This window comes from Limulus polyphemus, unplaced genomic scaffold (genome assembly GCF_000517525.1).
Source record: "Limulus polyphemus unplaced genomic scaffold, Limulus_polyphemus-2.1.2 Scaffold98, whole genome shotgun sequence".
Taxonomy (NCBI): Eukaryota; Metazoa; Arthropoda; class Merostomata; order Xiphosura; family Limulidae; genus Limulus; species Limulus polyphemus.
In genome coordinates, this window is record NW_013665708.1 from 192396 (window position 1) to 200955 (window position 8560).

General features: G+C 36.5%; 1 protein-coding gene across 2 annotated transcripts in view; it reads right to left on the minus strand.

The window, feature by feature from the left end:
* LOC106469609 (BTB/POZ domain-containing protein kctd15-like) overlaps positions 1 to 8560 on the minus strand; it is a 57743-nt gene that overhangs the window by 26435 nt on the left and 22748 nt on the right. The window contains exon 1 of one of the 2 annotated variants that reach the window (XM_022398975.1): positions 6400 to 6541. The exons of the other annotated variant lie outside the window; for it this stretch is intronic. The gene's annotated coding sequence lies outside the window, so the exon portion shown is untranslated. Of the gene's footprint in view, positions 1 to 6399; positions 6542 to 8560 lie in introns of those variants that run through there. 2 annotated transcript variants of the gene reach the window in all.

The following is an 8560-nucleotide window of genomic DNA, read 5'->3' on the forward strand; positions in this document are numbered from 1 at the left end:
CTGGCGTTGTCTTGAATACTGCAAAATATTTGGTTGTTGAAGGGTTGAATCGGCAGGACTTGAAGTGACTTGTAAAACTAACAATTCCATGATAAGAACATGGGTTCTATGTTCTTATCTTCCGCCTATAAATACTTTTTAGGATCTTATAAAGGAAGATAAGTTTCGGAATTGTTGAACTTGTTGTTAAGCTCGAATAGAAATAAATATATATTTTTGAATGTCGTTTTTAATGCTAATTCCAGAAATATAAATTAAAATTTGGAGAAATGAAAATATTTTTTTTTGGCTAGGTTAGGTCAGTTTATGTGAGGTTAGATCAAGTTAGACTAATTAATAAATAATTACATGTTTATTTAAATAAAAACAAATTTAATTACAAAAATTCTTTAAAAATCAAAATATTTTTCCCATTCTTTCCCTTTAAAAATCAATTCCCCAAATTTTTATTTATATTTCTGAAATCTGCAGTAAATTGAAAGTACTTAAAGAGAAGTAACAAGCGCCATTGCGGAAACAGTCGTAACATGATTGACTCGTATCTCTGCGAATTTGTTTGGTGTCGTAGGCATGAAAATGGTGATCTCTTCAAGCAAACATTTAAGAATATTTCTGAATTTTCACATTGACACTAGACACTTTGTATTGTCTTGATGTCTTGCAACTCTTTTAAATACATAGGTATATATGTAATGCTAAAAGTACCTCCTTTGTTTCGTAAGCAAAATAAAAAAAATATTAAAAATATTTATTTTCATTTCTCCAAATTTTAATTTCTATTTCTGAAATCAGCTTTAAAAACGACATCCAAAAATATATATTTCTTTCTGTTTGAATGCGGTGCATGTAACAGAATAGATCCGAAAATGCTCATTAGTTTTCACGAAACTTTGTTGATAATAGCTAAAAGATATCAACTCTAAATTGTGAAAATTTACATCTAATGTGTGACTTTTTTCAATAATCTTCAACAGGGTTTCTTCTGTAGCATGCGCACTGTGTCATTCAGGCGCGACCGAAAGCTCAACAGTAAGCTGGAGGGTTTATCAGAGCACATACGGTCCATTATATGATACAAAGATTGAGTCCACCCCCAAGAACTGGTTGATTAATGTATGGTGAGTGTAGCTCAACTAAAAAGGTAACACTGGAGGTCAATCCATTTCGTTTTAATAGTAGCGTTTTAAAGAATGGTTAAACTTGAGAAAATTTTTGAGAAAAAAAAAAGATTTTGGCGTTTAGAAATACATTTTTGAGAGTGAGGAATTTTTCGTGAATATTTTAGGTTGGTTAGTGCAAAAAAGTAAAAAACATTGCAGGGTGGGGTAGAACTCTTCAGAGTACTTTCTATTACGTTATGCTTTTAATATTTGTATGTGACATGATAAATCAGCGTATCGTTCTTTTAACATCGCCCCCCCCCCAATGGCAGGGCGGTATGTCTGCGGACTTACAACGCTAGAATCCGGGTTTCGATACTCGTGGTGGGCAGAGCACAGATAGCCCAATGTGTAGCTTTGTGCTTAATTACAAACAACATCTTTTAACATATTTTGTTTCTTTGTTTCCTGATCTAAAAATTAAATTTTCCATCTTTCTTCTTTTCACTTTATTTCATAATATACCGAGAGTGGTCAAGTGGTTACCGTGCTCGGACTGTGAATCCGAAGGTTCCTGATTTGCGACCTGTTGCCGTAAAGTCGCGTTTCGCACTTTGTGGCAGTGGATGCCCTACAAGAACGACAGTCGCATCCCACTATTCGATCAGATAAGATCAGCCCAGGCCAAGAGTTAACTAGAAGCTTTTGATTACCTGCCTGCTTACCCTGTAGTCTATCCGTTCAAAGGTAGGGAACGCTATGCGCAGGCAGCTCTTGTGTAACTTTCTGGAATAAACATTAATAATATAACTATATCAATCACTATCAGTGAAATACAGAGCTTAAATAACCTAGTCAATGGACGTGAGTTTAAAAAAATGCAATGCTCCACAATTAGAGATAAAAAAAAGATGGTTCAACAGTACGCATATAACATCAAGGTGGAATCTTAAAAAAACAATTTTACTATCTGTACTATAAGTGGTTTCTGTCTGTTTGTCTCTCTGGAACGACTTTTGTCTTCAGTTTCCCGTCCATTAATCACCATTCAATTTTCAACGGTTCTTGGGTATTCCCCAGATGGATTCTGAAAATCCTTACTTTATTAATTTTCTTATTTTACAGAGTTTGAAGGCCATTTCAATTTTTCTTTCTTTACTACTGCTTTAGTGCCTACTTCCCGGACTCTTAAGGTCTGGGTGTGGCCAATTATGGTTAAGGTTCCAGATTGTGAATCTGAGGGTTTGTGATTCGTCTCTCGTTGTCGCAAAAACACGCTCTACACTTTATTCATCTTCTCATTGTTATGAGTTCAGTGGCTATTTCAATTTCCTCTTTGCTACTGCCTAGTACCTAGCTTGAAAAATCTTCAATATTTTTTTTCGAAAAATTGAACACATTGCACACTTAAAAAATATTGTACAATGTAAAATCGTTTCTTCAATTTTTCAAGAAATTCGATTAACTTAAAAGTTTCCCTAGGCGAGTCAGCGAAAAGCTTTCCAGTTTTACAACGCTAAAATCCTTGGTTCGATTCCCCATAGTATCCAGAGCGCAGACTTGTGTAACTTTGTGCTAAAATAAAGAGGTCACTCAAAAGTGAAACTAATTTTCGAATAACTTTCAAAGCTAACGAAATAAATGCGGCGTGAGTACCTTTGCTATTATTTAATAAAGGTCTGTCTTATTAAATTTTACTCGTTTTGAGAGATGAATATGAAAAGGATATTGAAAAGAAACGAATTTATTAAACTTCTTTACATAAAAAGCCTATAATTAACATACATTGCTGTGGTTATACACAAGCATTTAACTTTATGTAACTAGAAGATAATATTGCGTAGAACAAGTAAAATTGAAGGCTCCAAATAAATGCATGAACTTAAAACAGCCGAATATAATATTTCAAAATATTTTTTTTACAGTTATACTTGAATACCAAGTAAACTATTTCCAGAGCAAATGATTATGGAGTTCAAATCAAACAACGTCTGGCTTCATAGACCAAGTTTTTGTAACTCAATTGCATGAGCAGGTCTCTTTACCAGCTCTGACAGTAAATATAACACCTAATTTCAAAGGCTCCAGGTGTCAAAGTTTGTTAAGTCTAACAAACCATCATTTTCAACAGGTAATAAGTTGCTTCAGTTCGCGGGTTAATTATATCATTTCTTTTAATGCGACTGTTATAAAAACCAGCACATGTTTGTTTGTAGTTAACCACAAAGCTACACAATGGGCTATCTCTACTCTGTCCATCACGAGTATCGAAACCCGAGTATCTAGCAGTGTAAGTCCACAGACATACGTTACTTCCACATAAAGCATCATATTTTTTTCCCCACAGAACAACCCTTCTCTTCGATTACTATGAAAAAAGAAAACATTTCAGCACTATACCGATGATGCTTGGAAACCACGGACGCTTACATAAATAGAGTTAACTCGATCAAACAAAACTTTCAATGACAGTGTTTTCCGACAAGAGGGCTGAATGTGTCTGTGAATCCGACTTTTTTGTGGTTTGCGACCCGTTGCTGCAAACAAACACAAATTCCCTCTAGTCTATGAGCTGAAAAATTAAGGACAGCCATCTCCAGATAGACGTTTTTGAAGCTTTGTTCAAAAAATTTCAAACAGATTGTGAAGCTCACTATAGGGTTGTTGATACTATTCTTCACATACAGAATATAATACAGTTGTAAAAATAAGCTATATTATAAAATCAAAATATACCATAGAATAACGATAAATTCATAACTTTTTTATTATTTTAGAATACACGCATTGAGTTCGATCATCCTTTCAATAAAACTGCTAACTACTCGGTGTATATTAAGGGATTCATTTTAGTTTTGCTTGAAGTTAGTAACGTGTAATGGACATCAGTTTTATATTGCACAGCAGTTTATTACGCTCATGCTCTTCCTTACAAGCCTTGGTTATCCCGATTACTGCAGCGTAATAGATACATATCTCGTTTGAACATAGGTAATTTTTTCTCCCATATAAGCCCATCCTTGCTGTGTATCGTATCCAATTAGAGCTTATTTGTTCATTCCACGGCAAACATAGAACACATGGCTGCAAAATAAGGGGTAATTTCCAGCCTTACAAAACTCGGGACATGCTTGTAATGGATATCCTTATAAAGAGACACTTCATCACGGCGTCAAGACGCACGATTACGTGAAAACATTCACTAACCCGCCACCGCTACAAACTCGGGCGTCGGGTTAAACAGACCTTGCTACTGCCCGCAGGCGTCAGTGGTCCTTGCGAATTTTAGGCCTCAGGACCAAAAAGGGTTAATAACGATACTCTGGGGTGAGCAAGGCTCACGTAGTCCCTATCAAGAGAGCGCGCGAAGGACAAGCTAAAGGAGCTCCTACCCGGAACAGCCTCAGGCAGCAGCGCCCTAGGTGTAATACCATCTTGTACTGAGATTACAGACGGCTGAGAGAGAGAGAGAGATTGTAAACCTTCTCTGTCGCCCACACTCTCACTATGCAACTTCTAGGGCTTTTGAAACCTGTAAATTTAGGTCGGAACAACGAAAATTATGACGCTATAAAACTGAATTTGGCGAATAATGATGATGAAAATTGGCAACAGAATGATTACAATCGAGCTTTTTTCCAAAATAGGCATATATGAACAGTCACGTTCTAACATTTTCTCTTTCCAATCAACAACACAACGCATGCAAAACAGGTTCAAACTAGTTTACTGTCGTACCTACACTTATTCGTATCATTTACTAGCTTGTCTTTTTTCTTTTTCTTTTTTGGAGCTAAGAGGAAAAACATAACACAGCAAGAATGACCAGTATTTTAGTGCAGACATGTAAAATAACTGTGAAACATTTCAAAAAATTATCGTACATAATTTAATAAATGAGAACAGAAAATGCATGCAACATCCGAGCATTACGCCGATCAATCAAAAACCGCTATACGGATTTGTATCATAACTCACACAATTATTTGTCCTGTGCTATATTTTTGCATATGTTTTGCTAAGGAATGAAATTGTAATGCTTTAAGGATACGCTCTTCTGAGTGGTTTCCAAACTGTGTCGCGGCGGCAACTTGCTAGGGGTGTCACGAGAGTTTCGCCAAACAAAGAATAATTAAGAAGGTAAAAAAAACTCTAAAAAATAGTGTAACGGCAGCAGAGGTGCTGTGCAAATCAATGTAGGTGGGTTAAGGTGTCGTCAATGAAAAAATTTTGGAAACCACTGTCTTAGAATTTCTACCAACCTTCTCTCAGATCTAACTATGTGACCAAAGTACTGCACCTTCCCTTTCCGCGGGTTCGAATCCCCGTCCTTTCAGCCGTGGTCAATACCACTATTCGTTGGTAAAAGAGTAGCCCAAGAATTGGCGGTGGGTGGTGATGACTAGCTGCCTTCTCTCTAGTTTTTCACTGCTAAATTAGGGATGGCTAGCGCAGATAGCCCTCGTGTAGCTTAGCGCGAAATTCAAAACAAAACAAAAAACAAAACTTCCCTTTCCGACATGTGCTCAGCGGTTGTCTTTTGCATGTTTCGATACTTCCTTGTTAACTTTTTTTTTCTATGTAGCTGATCTGATCATTTGTCTATAGCACCACATTTGAATTGTCGTTTCATCAGACAAGGTGTGTGTGCGTTTGCGCCCCGAAGGGTAGGACTGACCATACGTTACCTATCAGTAATATATTTTCAATTCTAGTTTGACATCTCTCCTGAGCAATTCTTTGATATTAAAGAAAGCTATTTCTTCCATTCCAATCCATCGCTTTATCTCTTTTCCACACTTGCCACAATTCTTTATATTCGTCCTAGTGGTGGACTGACAGACTAGAGGGAAGGCAGCTGATCAACATCTCCCACTACCAAAACTTAGGTCGTTCTTATCTTAGCGAAGAGGAGGATTTAACCGTCATTATTATTGTGCATTCATGGCCCTAAACCGCGGATCGCGTTTTTACTGCAACGAGTCGGGAATTAGAAATCCTTGGATTTACAGTATGGACAAGCTAACCACTACGTCACGCCCGATCCATAGCAGAAGAAATAACTGCCACATTAATGAGATCATAACAGAGGGATAGAGAAAAAAGACAGTATCCGGGAATTTTATGCAAAGTAAATGTATTTAAATTACTGAAGTCACAGAAAATAGTTATCAGGTTCACTAATGCATACAATATCGATAGAAGTAGAAAAGTTATTCAATAAGTTAGACATTAAAAAGTGAGAGTCTTCAGGAATTTTATACGAAGTAAATGTTTTTAGATTATTGAAGTTACTTACGTAAAACTCTTATTAGATTCACTAGTGAATACACAAAGATACAAAACAACGACTGTTCACGTGATCCGCCAAACATCAAGGCCTGAAAGTCTATTCCCGTTGACAAGATTTACATGTGGAAACTTTGGGGCTGCAGAACATTCTTTGCCTGGAGCATTTCTGTTACCATGGAAACGACGCCTAAAGTTAAGTGCGTCATTGGTAGGAACGCGATTCCCTGCGGGGTTTTGACTGCTGCAAGTATCTTAATGGGTCAACGCTTACTAGACAATATTCAATAAACTAATTCCGATATTTCTTTCCTTACGGGAACTGCCAGGGACACTCGAGAAGGATTTACCGGCAAGCTGGGAGAATTACGATATTCTCCTTTCTTTAGGTTATTATTGATTTCATATCCTCACAGTTCGAATACGACGGGTAAGAGGAGCATCCATCGATAAACACAGAAAAGTGATCAATAAATGTAAGCATCTGTACCTTCTATTCTTTGCATCTCAAGATAGGCCTCCTGGTGGACCACCAGTAACGACCGCAGTAGCCTTCAGCGACACCTGGGTGGGAGGGAGCATACGGATCCCACGGAAACAAAGTAACATGTTAGAGGATATGGCTCCAGGCGAAGAGCAGGAGTGGATGAGAGAAGAGTGCAGACGTCTGTTCTGTTTACACCATCAGATCGGTTTGAACTTATTGTCGTTGATTGGACGTATGACTGATGAGTTAAAACCAGTATCGAAAAGCATTATTTCTAAACATATCCTGGTCTATGTGCTTTATATCGTTATAATCATTTCTTGACGTGTGAATACATGAATTGTTATAAATAAACTTACCAAAAGAACACAAAACAATATTGGGTGGAATTTGCAAGTTAGTAAGTGCGCTACAAGTGAAATTAGATATAATTTTCTAAAAAACGGCTAAACCTAATTTTTGTGTGTCGTGAAACATTTCCAAGTTATGACATTGTTGCATAGATAGTATAACGACTGACATCCGTCTACATTATTGTTAGATTAAATTAAGAACTATTTTAAAACTATTTTTCACCTAACAATCACAAACACAAAATCTCGGCCCTCTTTGTGTTCGTAAGCATTTTAACAAGAACAAATTACAAATGTAAATAATTTAATTGTACATATATTTTTAATCAACGTCAATTACCGCAAAAATCTAACAAATAAATATATGTTTATTCACCCCAAAATACGATCGACATTCTTTAATAAAAAGGCAGACGTTTTTCTAAATTTAATCTTTCCCCCCACCCTACATGTTTTGAAAATTCAGAGTTTTTATTTCCAGGTGGTAACTTTTGGTTTGAAAAAGAAACGAGTTCTCTTAAAACCGTATAACGCTTGAGATACTTGTATTCGGTTGGACAAAAGTAACCAAAATTCGACAAAAAAGTGCTGTAAGCTGTCCTCTTGATAGTTAAAATTATGAAGATTATGCTTAGGTACACTATGTGGAGCTCCGCGCAAAAATTCTATAAAAAACACAATTTTACTGGGCATTTAATAGTTTTTTTTCTAGTAAAAACGTTTATATAAATCCGTTCATGAGGAGTTACTAACGATTTTGTACGTTTATCTTTCTCTCCGCATGGATGAGCTTCAAACACAAGATGTTTTTATTACAAGTCCAGTACTATTGTAACATTGAGGTATAACATTGTTTTTCTTGTTTCTTTGCAGATATTTTAGGTAATGTTTGTAATTAAGCACAAAGCTACACAATGGGCTATCTGTTCTCTGCTCACCACGGGTATCGAAATCCGGATTCTAGCGTTGTAAGTCTGCAGACATACCGCTGTGCCACTGGAAAGCATTAGGTAATGGGACTGGGCATTGACCTGGACTGAACCACCTCGGCACTGTATCAATTAAGAGGCCGGACATTTTAAGTAAATTTTGTGACCGTATACAGACATTCAGCTGATGGAAACAGACCTGTGTATACGGATATGAAAAATTAGTTGTCCACCGCTTTCTTTCTTTGATTTATAAGCTCACGTCCTTCATTACTGAGAAAAGTATTTCGGTAAGGTTGTAATAATCACATACCAATTTTTCTCCAGTTTAATAGCCACTATAAGTAGTTCGGTAAGGTTGTAGTGATCATATACCAATCTTTGTCCAGTTTAATAGCCATT